This window comes from Brachycentrus maculatus, unplaced genomic scaffold (assembly GCF_059751285.1).
Source record: "Brachycentrus maculatus isolate JH-2025_06_01 unplaced genomic scaffold, ASM5975128v1 h1tg000221l, whole genome shotgun sequence".
NCBI lineage: Eukaryota > Metazoa > Arthropoda > Insecta > Trichoptera > Brachycentridae > Brachycentrus > Brachycentrus maculatus.
In genome coordinates, this window is record NW_028280972.1 from 1,002,501 (window position 1) to 1,020,071 (window position 17,571).

Genomic DNA, 17,571 nt, shown 5'->3' on the forward strand with positions numbered 1-17,571 from the left:
TTACTGTAATGTAATGTTTATTATTATAAATGGAACTATTTTTTATTGCATATTTTTTTAATGTAAAGCTGTACTATTCCCGAACAAATGAAATACAAATAAAATAAAATAAAATAAATGCACCTGCTGAGCATCGCCCCTTCCCTTCTTGGCGGAAAATTAGTTTGCATGCCTATATATGTAAACAAATACGGCGCCTTATAGCACTTAGCCCACCTATGCATAATAGTTCGTACCATGGTGAAGTGGAAATGATAAATAATTCCCACCATTCCGATGGCGATGGTGGGAATTAACAAAATAAGGTTAAAATGAAGTGGGAAAAAAAAATTTTTGTTCACTCTTACGATCTTTTTAAACTCAAGATCGAAGCATTAAAATAACGATGTCAACTGAATACTACATAATCGAGTTATTTTATATTTTAGTAACATTAATATTTTATTGCTTGAAAGGAATAATTAATTTCAGTGTTTAAAAATGAATAAGTACTCGTGTGTACGCAATATATTATGTATTAATATTTTGAGAGAATTGAGTTTGGGTCTATATTGAAAACATGAAATTGTGATTTAAATATATTATTTGACTTACCGTGGATGCCGTTCCTTCCACCATGTTATGGTGCCTATTTGGAATCTTTATAGAACCACCTGAAGGCTTCGCACATAATTTAGGTGAATTCATTATCGCCCAATAATTAAAGCCGACCAGGGTTTAATTTCATTTATGCGATCATTCCCTATACATGTACACACACCATACGCTTAAAATACTACAAAAATATAAAGTAACGATAGATACAATTAAAGTTCTATTATAAAAAATAAATACACACATAAACGACAGTTCATTTACACTAATTAATTATTTTAGAATAATAACCACACTCGCCCGCTGAAACCTTTTTGCCTACTGAAGTACTTTCAGATGAAGTTGGAACTGAAAACCTATCGAGCTGCGTCGTGACGCAGATCGTCAACCTTAAGAAATATCAATGGCGAAAATGTTGAGAATAAATGTTCATTTACTGAATAAAATTAATTCCATTATAATGTCAACATTATCATTAAATTTTCCTCTACATCCATAAATGTAGTAATAAAAACTAATGTAACTACAAAATATTAAGAGTGGAATGAAAAAATATTTAGTAATTTTATATATTAGGTGTTTCGGAAAGTACAGTCCATTTTACAACAGAGGACTCGGGCTACTTCAAACCTTCGAATTTGGCGTCCTTTTTTATAAAGCCTGAGCATCTTAATTGATCGTCAATTAAGTTTAGGCGAGTATTTTTGGCTAGAATTTCCATTTAGGAATTATAGGAAATTAAAGTTACTCTAAACGCAGAGTTAATCCACTAACGAGTAGGTATTGGCTATAAAACTTTTAGAGTAGATCCCTAAGTAGGGTCATAATAACGCTCGACCTCACATCGCAATCGCGGTCAAAAACTACATACCTACACAATGTGGGAGATTCTACCGCACTCCCCTTATTCACTAGACTTCAATCGGACTACCAATTGTTCAGAATCATGACGCATGCCTAAGAAGAGCAGTACTTTCGTTCATACTCAGATATTAAGAATTTGGTCGATGCCTGGGTTGCCTCAAAAGACGAGGCGTTTTTTCGACAAGGGATTAATCTACTACCAGATATATGTGAAAGAGTAGTGGTTAATGAAATACAATATTTTGATTGGTGTAAAATTTATTGAATCTTTCAAATAAATGCGATTTAGTATGAAAAAACTAAACTTTCCAAAATATCCAGCACTTTTGATGTTTATTTTTAAATAAATTTAAAATAATTTTACGAATAATTATGTACGAAAATCGAAACTGATAAATGTAAAAACTCGGTAATGATTGATTGAGAGTGAACTGTATTTAAATTACCTAGAAAGGGACCAAATATTTGTTCTAAAACCGTTGGTTTTTTCGGGCTGGATAGGAGTAGCGGCGCACGCGCTTCTTCCTAGCTGCGCGAGCAATATATCGGAATATTAACCTACTACCCCTAGGGCATACTAAAGCCAAAGGACTGGGGTGTTCACAGTTTAGATGTTTACGATATGCGATAATACAGACTTTTATGATAATACTGTATTTATAATTAATGTTACTCAATATACATTTATATGCAGTGGTCAAGATCAAGGAGCTCTCTTTTCAGTGTATTTTTCAAGTCCTATTTTAAATGATTTCGAGTTGACAACATAGTTGAATTTCAAATTGTCCGCCTTTGAACATTAATATGTATGTATACACATACCTACCTTAATAGGTAGGGGTGTGCTAACTTCTACTTGTATCTCCTATTGTAATCTCCCATCCATATCCAGAGATATTTGAGGTTTGGGAGTAATATCGTTTTTAGTGATTATTCAATATCAACTTTAATTTTTACTAATAATTTCATTTTGTTACCCTTAACTTCTTTACATTATTAGCAACATGTAAATTTGAACTACGTATTCCTACAGACTTACACCCCTAACCTGCAAGTGAGAAAATCTTTCAATGTGGTTGCTCAAATAAATATCGAGTAAAAATGTGTTTTTTTTCTTCATTATTCTAAATAAACCGTGTTGGTATATCCTGTATAAACTATTATGGTAGTGGTACAGTAGGTTTTTTTTGCTAATTAACTATTCCTAATACGTATGATTTTATTTCAGAAATGTTTTATTGTTGAGGATGTTTCGGCAGCTTCTGATATTTCCTTCAGAACAATCAGATCACTATTGCCAACATTAAAATGTGATGGCAAAGATAATGCCAAAAAGACAAAGGAACCGTTCCAGGTCATAAACTCCAGATTCGTTGGATAAGTGCTAAAAAGAAGGAGATTTTCACGTAAAAGAAAAAAAATATTACTAACGATCGGAAGGTTATTATTGCCCATTCTTAGAGTAAATATGTTAAAAATAAATTGTAGTAAATTTATATTTTTACACCATGGTCACCCTATGACAGATTTGCAGTCTTAACTGGCGACAACTATTCAATAGTATAGTAGTTATAGTAGTATTAATAAAATACTGTGGATTGGTTATGTCAACCTTTATGGTCGGGCAGTTAAAATCGATAATAAGTTTTTTTTTTAAAACAGTATTTAAAAAAAAAGTTTTAAGAAAAATAATATTAATTTTTGGTAACTAAGAGCTTCATAATAATTGTTTGAATGAAATTTTGTGGGTCAGAAAACGTATAAACGTAGTGTGAGTTCAGTAAAAATAAAAGTAATATCGTCATTGTCTTCTATGTGTTCAGGATTACAATTCTGCGTTCGTTAACCCGAGTTCAGTACGTCACCATTATTATCTATATTTCCTTTTACAAAAAATCTTGTTCCCCCACCTTCCCTATATTTATTACCCCATCAACCTCTATATATATCTACCCCTAAATATTTTTTGCTCGTTAGTTTTAATTTTCACCAGTAGATTAAAACATCTGTTTAAGTTTTCGAAAGTAGTCGGGTATAAAAATTAAACTCATTAAGTGGTTTATTAGTAATTTTTAATTAAAAATAATCAATGTAGCATACTATGACAAATAGATTCCAATATAATTTATTTGCGAAATATTTCTTTCAATCAATTTTTGTATTTTCAATTGAAATCTTGTAAGCTCATAAATAGCAGGATGCAAAACTTTTCCTTTACGAATGCGTTCCGAGTTTTGGACCCTTTGCTTTGCGCTGAGTTTCCTGAGATGTAGTCTACTCAGCGATACTTGTAAAGAGTCCGTACAAGTATCGCTGAGTAGATCATTACTTTTCAATGATATTTTCCAAGATTCAGAAGTTATTTATATTGATAAATGTCTTCTTTGATCATTGCTAGTGAAGTATAACTAATATGATGTTTTTAATTACTCATCTAAGTAGGTAAATAATTTTTTTTTTCGACTGCCTAGGTATTTCAATTTAGATATCTGGCAATACTGTGTATGTTCAACAGTTGGTTTGACATTTGACAATTGGTCCCATTTAAAAGTGAGTGTAGGCTGTAAATTTGGTTAAAATCTGTCATTCCGGCTGGATTTGAAACATTTAAATAGATTGTTAAGCGGCTGGACGGTAATAAACGATTATAATGCAAACTTTTGGAAACTATTAAGTTCAAATCACGAATTATAGATAATAAAGAACTTTGTTGGAGTCTAATTCCGTTTTGTATCAAGCAAGTCGTTTTCAAAATATGCGATTCTATTATGTTTCATTTATGTTGTTCTAGATTAAGATGAATTTACAAGGAAATGATGGAAAAGTATGCATATACTTAAACCATAATCCTGGAGTTAACAAATCTGACCCGAAATGCCGCCTTTTCCGGACGTTTTGAAAAAGAGCCACGATGGTAAGATGGCTGAAGAAAACTTGTACGCTGGGTATGGTACTTTTGGAGTTTGGTAAGTTTGGAGGTTAATTGTGGATTTTCCATTATTTTTCTGCTAAAATTGCAAACTTGTGTTTTCTTAAAAATTATTTAACCATAAACTCCTTACGAATGATAGTTACACACACCAAAAAGCTTTCTTTATTCAAAGTTATCGTTATCTACATTAGCCCTTTCCGGTTCCAAAAAAAGTTCTACCAGGTCCACAATAGATTAACAGTATTTCAAGAGAAACTAATGTTTTATTTTTATCATAAAACTAGATTTGTAGTATAAATGAAATTAGATGGTAATGATTTTACTATCGCACCTGCAAGCACCGTGTAGAGCAAGCATTTAATTTCAGAATCAGGTAACTATGAAGAAAAAAGGAACAGGTTACTGGAACCGTGGAGAGTCTTGTACTCTTACATCATAACTTGCCTTTGCTAAATTTTAAATATTAATTGTTTATATTATTTTTTGATATCTCATCAAAGATAAAGAAGAATATGGAAGTCTGGACATTTATGGGACTGACGACCGTCATAGACTGGTTTAAGTGATCACTTTACACACATGTAACATTCACCAATTCTACCCGTTATTGACAACACTTCTCAAATTCTTGGAAGTTCTATATATATGAACCAATTTCAGAACGTTGGTCTTGAATCACTAGAACTTTACTAGAGACATCTATTGGTGAGATGAAAATAGTGTTTCTCATGTATGTGCTTACATTCCAGGATTCGGACCTTACATACTAATAAAAGAGTTTCTGCTCAAAAAAAGCTTCTTTTCATGTTTCGAGATTGGTTCATAAATATAACAGAAATGACAGTCGTCAGCCCCGTAAATGCCCAGACTTCCATATTCTTTTTCATCTTTGATGAGATGTCAATTTTTTTTTTAATAATTGGAGATAATCCAGATTTGTGAACAAGTATTTAGACACACTCAAAATATTGTAAACAGAATATTGCATATAAATTTTGTATTGTTGTATTTGTTTTGAGATGCTTCTCGTTTTGTGTCTCATATTAAATCCCTCTTATTGTTAATTTTTTAAGAAGTTTCACTTGTATCCCGAGTACAGTGCTACATGCACATTTTTTTTAAATATTTAAATTTACTGTGGACGGAGCTGAAAGGCCTAAAAAATTCATTTATTTATTTAAAATAAAATAAAAATACTATTTTTGTTACAGAAGGTACCATCAATTGGCATGATTAATGTACCCTAAGTACAGACAGCGGTGAAATTTAGTTTCTTGCCTTGACTGTTGCGGATCCATGAAAAATGCACTTCTACAAAAGGTGATATAACCTCTAGTTACGTTTTATTAGTCATGAATGTGGGACCTTGACCAACAACAGCTCAAAAGCCCGAATATTAAATTATTTCTAAGATAAATTATTATTCTTCTTCTCCTTTTTGTAGATCCTAGGGATCTGTTTGTGCCTCCGCATGTCGTTCTTGGGATGTTGACTCCCAGCTGTCCTTACATCTTTTCGGAGGTCTGCCTGGGGATCTGCGTCCTTCAGGGTTACCTTGGAGGACGATATGTGGAAGTCTGTCTCCTGACATTCTGTTTGTATGTTCATTCCAGTATCGCCTTCGTTGTCGTCCCCACCTCACGATATCCTCCGTCTTACACATGCTCCGGATGTCGGAAAAACAACAACAACAAAAAATCCTCAAATCAATATTACATAATTTCAAAGGAACATTCTACAGTTTGTTTATGTCTACCAAAATAATCTGTTTAAATATAAAAATATCTGTCTGTTTGTTTGTTTGCTTGTCTGTTTGTACTTGATGCATTGCTATATTAAGCATAGAAAAGGTCACTGTATGAAAACAATCACATGACAATACGTGAAAAGTATTTAAACCATAAAAAAAAGCATGTGGGAGTTTGAAATTTCATATTTAATAAACACTGCCCATTGTTTAAAAACAGAAATTGATTTTGGAATTAGATTCCTCATAGTACATGGATCCCATCCATGTATGATGAGGATTTTGGTCAACAGCTAATTAATCAATAAAACACAAAACAGGTGATACTTGTTTTGCTAAAACAATTGTTTCTCTGTAGGTCTAACAATGAGGTACATTGGCTAACATTTCAGATGCGGACTGTTATAATGTGGGCAATTGTGTTTTGTGCAGTAAACTTCCCGATACTGTACAGATGTGGGTGTGGCACAAGATGAGCACAGTATGTGGTAGCCGGTCCACTTCCTGTCCCTGAAGCTCGAACCGGCTGTGCTGGGAAGGCCTCGCATCGCCACCAAGTGGTGCTCTTCCTTAAAAGTTATTATTTTATACCAATAACATTTAAAAATTAAACATTATTTCATAACTTTAAAATAATCAAAAATACAGTTCCGACGTTTTACACAAAATATGCGAAATGTTCTCATTGAAGTGAATAAAAAAGGTCATTTAATTCTTTATATTAAACTTAGAAATATATTGTTGTAATATTTTTTTTATTCCGGCTTGACTTTTATTCGGTAGATGCAACACTAAGTCAGACATATTTTAATTTTTAAAATTCTTGTGTTAAATATACATGTGTAAAACTATCATGGAAAAGTGTTTTTATTCACCAAACCAATTGTTTAATTTTGAAACTAGCTACGTCTTTAGACGTATATATTTCTAGAAAATGCATTATCCGTAAATATATAACGATTATTTCGTAATCGTAGACAGTAATCATAATCGTAGTCATGTTTTGCTAATTATTTAGTGCTTTGTAACATGTTATAGCAGAGTTTTGTAAGAGTAAGAATTCCCGTTTCATCAATTGCAAAGGAAAAATTAGATTGATCCCTAAGACGTGTTAATTTCGAAAAAAAAAGTTATGTAAGAACCATGTTATGTATGGCCATGTACTCTGCATGCCTCCTGAGAGCCTTAATCAAGCTTGCCTCTTTTACAAGGCATCAGGTTCGCGACGCCCAGGACGACCACTGCTGACAATTCGTCGGCAGTTCTCTCAAGACTTGGGAGGATGCAAGGGAACTGGCAGCTGACAGAAAAGCCTGGAGACAGTTTGTGGACTCCATATGCTCCACCTAGGGAGCAGATATGGTATAATTAAATTAATTGAAGAACTTGATGGATAGTGGTGTTGAGCCTTCATTTGTTCCACCGTTGCCAGTTTGTTGGTGTTGTAAGATGAAATAACAGTAATTAGGATTTGTTTGTAAGGAATAGAAAAACGTTTAATTGTTTTAAAACAACACATATATTTAAACACATAAATATTACAATAAAACATTTACTTATATTTGTAGAACACACAACATTTATTTTGTGGATTTCTTTGATCCATATTATAGATATCAGAAGTGGAAATGAGAATTGATGTATGGAAATGATAATCATGTTCTGACTACTGTGCCAGAGGTCCCGGGTTCGATACCCAGGAGGGTCAAAATAAATATAAGTGATTTTCATTCTCATATTTTTTTAATATCACCTTGGAGCGCAGGAGTGAACACATTGCCCCCTTCCCTTCATGTAATTATCGATCAAGATAATACTGCATCGATAAGATTCAGTGCCCAATGCACCATTAGGTTGATATGAGGGTTGCATTACCAAATTAAAGTACGTGTACATACAAAAGCTAGTGCCATCTATCGGGAAACCGCAGTATATACATACATACAATTTACCTGATATTTAAAAAAACTGCAAGCCATTTATACCTTAAAATTGTTAGAATGTAGTTGGATAAATATGTAGCTTCCTTAGATATTTTTATTCTTATTTTTTATCTTGTAATTTTAATCACACAAATAGTTTGAAATTCTACATCTCATCTCCTGGATACCATCTCGTTCTCATTTCCACTACCGTTATATGTATTATAATAAAACAGATTTACAACACATTTTAAAACATATTAGATTATATTATATTAACAACTCCTTCGACCCATCTATCGCCTTAACTGGAGAAATTTGACATAAATCCTCGCAATTGGCAGCAAGTGTATTTGGGATGTACACATCATGTGAAGGGTCACATTGTAACAACATCAAATTCTAATATTAAATGTTTACCTACTCACAATTCCCAATTAAAAATATAGCTAAATATATTAAAATCTCTAAATAAAAACTTTAATTAAAAAAGAAATATTTTACAGATACATGAAGCTATCAAAAGTGGTCTTATTTAGAGTGAAACTGGATTAAATACATCATATTTGACTTAATAAACAATAACAAAAATCCATGTGTTTATAATCAAAATTTATTATTTGTCTTTAACATCAAGCATTATTTGTAAGAAAAATGCTGTTGCAAAAAGAGTTATCCGATTACTTTGTGACAGAACTTGTTGTTATGCAACCAACTAATCACTCACGGTTGCATGTCACATTGACACAAATTTGTCAAGAGCATTCCACTAATAAAACTTTCATGGTTTTCATTTACTGGTAATTTATATTATGTCATCTAATTTTATTAGGAATGTCTATATTGGGTGGCGTTAAAGAAAACCCACACCTCAAAACGGATAAAGCCATACGTTTGGCATTTAGTTACGATTATCTCTAATCATTCAATAGCTAATATAATGATCAAATAATTTGTTGCACATGCAGCAATTAGGGGCGTGCCAATGTTTTGGATTCATCTTGCCGCGTCAGAAAACTTTAGCAATCTTTAACTGACCTGAGGTCATTATGATTTTAATCGCTGGCTTGAGTCAGTTAACCAACACTTAACACGAGCTCAGTTTAGAGTGGCTAAGGTGAAGTTGTTTGGGGTCGATGTTGACACACACTTCACAAGAACGAACAAGCCCAAGAAACAAAATTGCCAAATTTAATGAGAATGCCCCATGCCGGACAACTCTACTGAAGATCGAATGAGAAAGGTAAAAAAAATTCTCGAAGAAAATGGGAGTGGGTGGGGCATGTATCCGGAATGGAGGATGGTAGGTGGAGAAGAAAATATCTGGAGTGGTGACTAAGAACTGGAGGGGGGGAATGGTGATCATCAACCAGCACGAGGGCAGATGATATCGCCAATATTATCAGAAAGGGGTGGTTGAGGAAGTCCAAGAGCTGCAACCTGTGGCACATAACAACAGAGAACTTCGCCTAGCTGGTTGAGTTTCTCTCAACCCGCAACTAGTATTAGGTGTGGGCTGAGAGTTGCAATTACCTCAAAATCAATATAACGTTAGATTATACATTTTTTTTGACATCTCAACATAGATGAAGAAGAATATGGAAGTAAGAAGAATTGAACACTCAAGATGTTGTAAGATTATACTTGTCATAAAGCCATATTGAGATACATTAGTTAGGAAGAGAACTTTCCAAGAAATCCCATGTTACGCAATGAACTCAATAGTTGTCGGAAGTAAGTCGTTGAGCGCTACTGTGGCAACAATCGATACACATCTTTATTTCTTTCTAGACCCCTGCCATAGGAAAATGACAATGTAGACATATCAATCCATGCCTTCTATACAGACTTCTAAGTTTTTTGTTTTATAAGACAACTTTTGATGAATTACACCTCATGTTTAGTTTACAAACAAAAATTAATATCGGCCAACTTTGCAATGGACTATATATATAAGTATATACAGTATCTACTCAATGAATTAGGGCCACGCAGAATTTCGCGCAATTTCTCAATTCAAACAGGAATAACTCAGAGAAAACCTTGAATAAAACAACATTGAATTTTATTTACACATGAACACTTTATTACGCTTAAATTATGCATATATTTTCATATAAATATAGTTGGTATTTAGTATTTCCACCTTTGGCAGAAATAACTGCCTCAATTCTTTTTGGCATACTTAAAATGCACTGTTTTATCATGTTTTTTATTTCTTCGTCTTCTGACCAAATTTTTTGAATATTTTTTTTTAGACAGTCTACTGTCGGATTTGGAAATGAGTATACCTTATTTTTTAACATGATCCATACGTTTTCTATAGGATTAAGGTCCGGAGAATTTCCAGGCCAGGGGAGCAAAGGCAGATTTTTGTTAGACAAAAATTTTATTATTGATTTAGCCCGGTGGCAAGGTGCCCCATCCTGCATGAAGGTGTATGGACCTTCTGTTGGGTCGAGTGTGGTAGAAGGGCAATAAAATTCGTTCGAGGACCTGCTTATAAGAATTTTGGTTCATTGTTCCTTCCACGAAAAACAACGGCCCAGGTAAATTGTTAATAATACATGACCAAATCATTGTTGCAGGGGGGTGTTTGATAACTTTTACCACACAGGCCTCATTGTAACGTTCCATTGGTGTTCTCCTGATGAATCGACGGCTCTCTGTCACGGCTTCTAACCGGCACTCATCACTAAAGATGACCTGAAAAATAATGAAAATTTAAGTTTAATTCAAATATATAAGTTTATTTACTAAAATGATATGTTGAAAATTCAGTTTAAATAAATACCTTTTTCCAATCATCTACCGAGTAATTTCGATGTAGCCTGGCCCATTTTAATCGATCTGCTTTCATTCGTGGTGTCAATTTTGGTACTTTTACAGGGCGCCTGCATTTCAGATTTACTTCGTAAAAACGTCGCCTCAGTGTTGATACCGATATATTTATACCCTCTTCTTCCAATTTTATTTTTAATGTTTTTGCTGATGCACTACGGTTTTCTAAGGCACTTTGAACGATTTTTCGATCAGTCCTCGGTGTTGTTTTTCTAATCCTACGACAGTTCTTTCGCCGATTGCTGGTGGCGGGTGACTGATTTTTTATTGATTTTGAAATTCTGTCCACTGTTTGACGAGAAACGTTTTCTTTTTTTGAAATTTCTCTATTAGATAGTATTCCTAATTTCAGTAGCACTATAACACTAGACTTTTTTTCCTCAGAAATGTCTTTACTTTTTCCCATTTCGTCCTTTTCAAAAAAAACACTTGTGTTTACAAAAAAAAAAATATACTCTATGAACTAAAATTATAAATTAAGTTTTTTTCACAAGACACGATACCTATATAACCTCTCTGAACAAAACAACAACCAGAACTCAAGAAACTTCACTAATAAATGAGATAGGACTATTTTTTGAACTTTCAACTATCTGTCTACCTGTGCTAATTAGGGACCTTTCTCAGAAAAAGGGTTTGAAATTTTGTAAAGGGTTAAATAATCCAGGTATATTTTACATATTATTGAAGGTAATATACATGATATTAGATGTCAATAGAAAACTTAAAGTATTTATGTAAAATAAATATAATAATCCAAAAGATTTCAGAGTATTCAAAAAAATAATGGGTGGCCCTAATTCATTGAGTAGATACTGTACATTAATCTAGGTATAATGAAAAAATCACAGAAAAATCACTATAGGGTATTTCATATGAAGTATACATTTTCAAAATCTAGTTAATCCATTTATGTTGAAGTATTTCCCAAAATGTTGAGATTACTATGTGGGACTTTAATTGAGAAAAACTATTTTCACATTAATTCACTTAATGTCATATTTAATAATAAGTACCCAATTATTTATCCTCTCTCAAAAACTAGCAAAGCATGAAACATGCCCTTCATGCGGATGTGTGAATTTTTTTAAGGCCACAGTAGCATCAGTCGCCAGCTATGGGTCCACACACCGTTCATAAAATTTTTGCTTTAAAAAGTTTTGTATGAGCAGTAGTGTTGCATTAAATTCTGACTCTAGCTTAGTGACGCACAATTGAATGTCGTTTGCATGATTTAGAAGGCTTTTGTATATGGTGTAGGGGCACTACACGAATTCGGGACTAGTTCAATTATTTCAAAGACGGCTACAAGTTGGTGGAGAGTAATATTGTTTAAGAAATTAAAATGACGAGTTCAATGACAATTTGTAGACGTTGGTTGTACACATCCGAGAATTCATAGATGAGGTGAAGATAAATCCTGATAGGGTTAATTCTATTTTGAGTACGAATGTGTTGTTTATCCAACAACTTTGTAGTAAGTTTCCAACCGTAGAATTGAAGAATCTCTGTTGGCGAGTCTAAAGACTTAAAAAGCGATCAATTTCTGAATACTTTGGTCACCTGGTGATTTGTTTGGTTTGAAATTTGCTCCAGGACCTGCCAAATTGTCATGAATGCGTTGGGCGGGCAGTACATTTACTCACTCAGGCAACTAATGTTTTATATGGCCGTCAAAATAAATCACAAACTCTAAAATTTTACTTATTAAGTGTTCATACCACATTTTAGTTTTTGAGAAAAAGAGAAGTTTGGATACTTTTTGAACGGAGGGAATAAAAATCGAATAATTTTTGTGAGAATAAAAATCTTTCTTTAGATTGTAGGATATAAATATGATTTAAGATTCAACTTGAATTTGAAATATACACTCCATTTCTTTAAAGCTGAAATTTACTTTGGATGGAAGTAACGGATTTCAAAAATGAATGTTTTAAATTTAAAGTACAACAAAAAAAAATTATATAACAGCTCTTCAGTTTGTATTGTTCCTTTTCAAGTAGTAGCATTTAGAAACGAATATAAAATAAAGTTATATTTTGCCGCTATAATTTCTATGTTTACAAAATTATTGAATCAATTTTTAATAAAGTATAAAATGATAACAGATATTAACTTACTCCTTAAAAATATAAAAATCTAAAAATAAACATCAAGTGACATCCTTATAATAATACATTATTCTATAGATAATTATGAATTAGAGATACATTAATTGAATAGTTCAAGAATTTGGCAAATTATTGACTGAAATATAAAATAATTTAGTGACCAGAAAAAAATAATGTTTTTCCTATCCAAGAAAGTGTGGAATATTATATAAACAAGAAATCAATCAGATTCCACACTTATTTAGGTTTTATAAGATTTTTGTCATTGTAAATATTACATGCTAAGTGTTATTTATTATTTATTTTTAAACATTGACAGAATCTTTGGTAATTATGTACATAGTGGGTAGACCAAGCGTAACCAATTAAAGACATTTTAACCCTTTTTCTTTTGCCAAATGTTTTTTTTTTTAAATTTACTCAATGTTTGAGGTATTAATATTTTGAGCAGATGATACTATAAATGTTTGTGAAAACGCTCACCATGCAGGACGAATCTAAGTATTACAGAATATGCTCCCATTTTTAGCAACGACTGGTCTTCAGTGTATTCAGACTATCTACTGTTATGGGATATTCCATAAAACGACTCCGGGCAAATTGTCTCAACTGCCACGGGATCTTTACGTCCTGTTAAAACGTTTACAATTCAATTAATTTGCGCTAATATCTTTCTTCAATTTCAACAACCAATCTGGTTGATTTGCGCTAGTATCTTTATTAAATTTCAACATACTGTGGAACATCTCACAGTTTATAAATAATACAGTAGCAATATTCCAAAATTAAGCATTCTTTCATGAGCTATTTGTTTTATAAAGAATATACTAATAAAATGATTATGCTCGGTCTTGGTCACTCTTTATGTTCAGTTATTTATAAACGCTTTGTTTAAAACAACTGTAAACAGTAAAGTATATGCAAATAGGCTAGTATAAATATCTTTATCTATTACATAGAACACCATTTAATAAAAAAACATGATGTCTACCTTACTCAGAATAAATTTTAAATATAATATTTTTTACTTCAACATTGAAAAATATATTCTTGATGTATAGAAATATTATTTATAACAGTTATCTGTATACTTTATGTGAATAAATATATATATATTTTTATTTAAAGCTATCTCATAGTAAAAAGGATAAAATCTGAAATATGTAACTTCAATCTTTTCTACCCGGCTGACTCACCTGTGAGTTACATATGGTTCGTAAGTAAGCTGTGTGTCCTTAACTGGGTCACACAAATACACATTGGCAGGTAAGGAACCTCGCTCCAGATATACCTCAATTCCGTGTATGTATATGGTAGGGTCACCAAAGTTATTATGCTAATAACGTATTTGATTTGGTGCTTAATTTGAGTAATATGATGGTGGCCGGAATTAGCGCAGTATGCATATACTTATATAGTACTATTTTGTTTGTCTGAAAAATATATTTGATTGTTTTTCCAGAAAACCTGCTAAATATTTATTATTGTCATCTATTACTGTGTAGATACTGTAATTTGAATACATAAAAATATTTCTCACATTCATTCAATTTAAAAATACCATTTTTAAAAAATTCTGACCTAGTAAAATGAGACTAAATTCCTCTCTGAGGCATACTAAATACAATCTTGAATTAATTGATGTATCAGAAGCCAGAAATCGCTCTGTAAAAGATGATGGCATTTTTCTGATAATTCACATTTTTCAGTGTTCTACATTCGCACTTAACAATATATTCTGTGGAACTATATTTAAATTGACATAAGCAATAATATAAACTCTACACAAAATCCACTTTTACAATTGAAGAAAGAAATTAATCCAAACACAATGTTTTTTTACTAGAATAAAACTATTATTTACAAAATATGTTTTCAGTGACATGGTATTTCAGCTAAGTTCCACAGTCGGAAGATGTCTGAGTGAAAGAACTAGATTAGATAGTGTGACTCTATTACATGATTTGAAATGAAAACTATTACTCTGATTAATCATGTAATAATGATGTACACAGTTAGCTGAGAGACCAACATAAAAAGAAGTATCAGCATTCTTGCATTTGATATTTACACATCAATATATTCTTATTTTGCTCCTTTTACTATTACGAAAGAGAAATATAGCACATCCGGATGTACGAGAGCAATAAAAAAATAAGGTCTTAAAACGAATAGTGCCAGGCAAAATCCGACAACAGTATCGCATTCCCTTGTTCCCTCACTACCCAATGGCATCAGTCCAAGGTCGATGGGGAGGTGAGCCGCTGCTTGGCTGTCGTCTGCGATGGAGCTGCCGCTTAGTTCACCCGCCAGGTGCGAACTGAGCTCAGCGAAACGATTTTTGAACGCGAAAAAGGTTAAACCGGTGAAGTCCATCGTCAATTAGTGGAATTGTACGGGAAAAGTGTATGGACGTCATGGTGCTGGGAATTTTGCCGCAGTATCGTCCACGACGAGTAGCGGCCTATAAAACCGAGCGTGACAGACAAAACGGTGGTCAAAATTGATGAGATGGTGCTCAGTAATTGCAGAATAACCCTTAACGAGATAACCGAGAGACTTTATGGAGAATGTGGCAAAATTTCCGTATACACAATTGTGACAAAAAAGAAAGTATGTTACAGCAAGGAGTCTGGTGGACTCTTTGCTGTAACCTATGTTACAGCAAGCATGTGGTGGGTCCCTGGACAGCTCACTGACTCATAAATCTCGACACGACGTCTCTCATCAACCAAATCTGTTCGGATCTCGTAGCCCGAACGTTGTCCCAAGCGACTATGATGCTTCGTTCAGACGGAGCCGGAATGCATATGGCGGCTGTTTATTTTTTCTGTATTGTCTCTGGTCCATCACGTTCACGTATGAATTTTGGGATGACAAGGACTACTAATTGGTTAATATTACACTGCTCTTTCACATTTATGACACGAACGTCAACACGAAATCACCCGGCGTGTTAAAATTCATGCGTGAACGTTATGGACCAGAGACAATACAGAAAAAATTACAGCCGCCATATGTATTCCAGCTCCGTCTGTACCAAGCATCGCATATTTCCCGCACTTAAAAAAAAACACTAGAGAAGCCAGAAGTTTCGGTCTGATAAGGCATTGCAGGGCGCAGTCACTCGATTTCTTCGCGATGCGTCGGGAGACTGGGTCGACGACGAAATTAAAAAGCTGTGTCGCGGATACAGAAGGTCATCGAACAGGAAGAAAACTACATAGAAAAAAGATAAAGATTCAAGCTTTCCAACTATGTATTTCAAGCTGTGTATGAAAAACATGTGATTTTGCGTGACAAACAAAAAAGGAGACCTTATTTTTTTTAATTACCCTCGTAAATTGGGTGTTTAGTATGTAAAATACTGAGTTGGTAATGAGGTATACAAATAGTTGAGAGACCAACATAATAAGAATTTTCTCTATTATTAACATTTAAAATTACACATCCGTATGTTAATAATACGTCTGACAACACTGATTATTATTATAAGTTATAATAAATGGGATATTCAATTTGTTGCTCCTTTTACTCTTACGAAAGAGAATTATGTTATAGCGCAACCGGATGTTAATTGGGTGCTTAGCGTGTAAAATGCAGGGTTGGTAATCATGCACACAACTAGTTGAGAGACCAACATAATAAGGATTTTCACTATTATTAACATTTAAATTACACATCGGTATGTTAATAAATAATTACGTCTGACAACACTGATTATTATTATAAGTTATAATGAAATGGGATATTTAATTTTTTACCCCTGTTACTCTTACGAAAGAGAATTATGTTATAGCACAACCGGATGTTAATTGGGTGCTTTGTGTGTTAAATGCAAAGTTGGTACAAAAGAGATACAAAAACGAAGGTCCAATGGTATTGGAATATTTCAGCAGGATATAGCCTCCTGCTACAAATCCAAAAAAAATGATGAAATTCTCCACAGAAAACCAATCAACTGTATTGGACTGGCCACGAAATTCACTACACACAAACTCAAATGAAAATTTGTGGGCAGTGTATAATGCAGGTATGGTTTCGAGATGAAAAAATGGCATCCGTGTGTAAAACCTTAAAGAATTGATATAACGAAGAGTAAAATCTTTGATTGAGACCAAATGAGACCATATTAAATATTAATTTGTGATATAACTAACAAACAAAATATTTTACAAAACTTATATATATATATATATATATATATATATATATATATATATATATATATATATATATATATATATATATATATATATATATATATATATATATATATATATATATATATATATATATATATATATATATATATATATATATATATATACTATTTATACAAGTATGAAAAGCGGATTTCAAACAACAGTGTTGAGAAACAAATTTGACCTTTACGCTATTTTGTTTTGTTATTAACAACTTTGTTAAATTTTGTTATTAAATGATAATTTGGAAAAGTGTTTGCATAGTATTGTTTTGCTGTGTTCAATATTTCGAAACTTATGCCAATTAAAGAGCATTCACGCACAACATATATTTTTTTGTTTTTAATTAAAGGAA

General features: G+C 32.7%; 1 long non-coding RNA gene across 1 annotated transcript; it reads left to right on the top strand.

Moving 5' to 3' along the window:
* Positions 1-3,978: 3,978 nt before the first annotated feature.
* On the top strand, positions 3,979-6,965 carry LOC148306889 (uncharacterized). The gene is made up of 4 exons (XR_015837938.1): positions 3,979-4,092; positions 4,250-4,424; positions 5,602-5,710; positions 6,530-6,965. It is a non-coding gene; the product is annotated as an uncharacterized LOC148306889 (long non-coding RNA).
* The last annotated feature ends 10,606 nt before the right edge of the window (positions 6,966-17,571 follow it).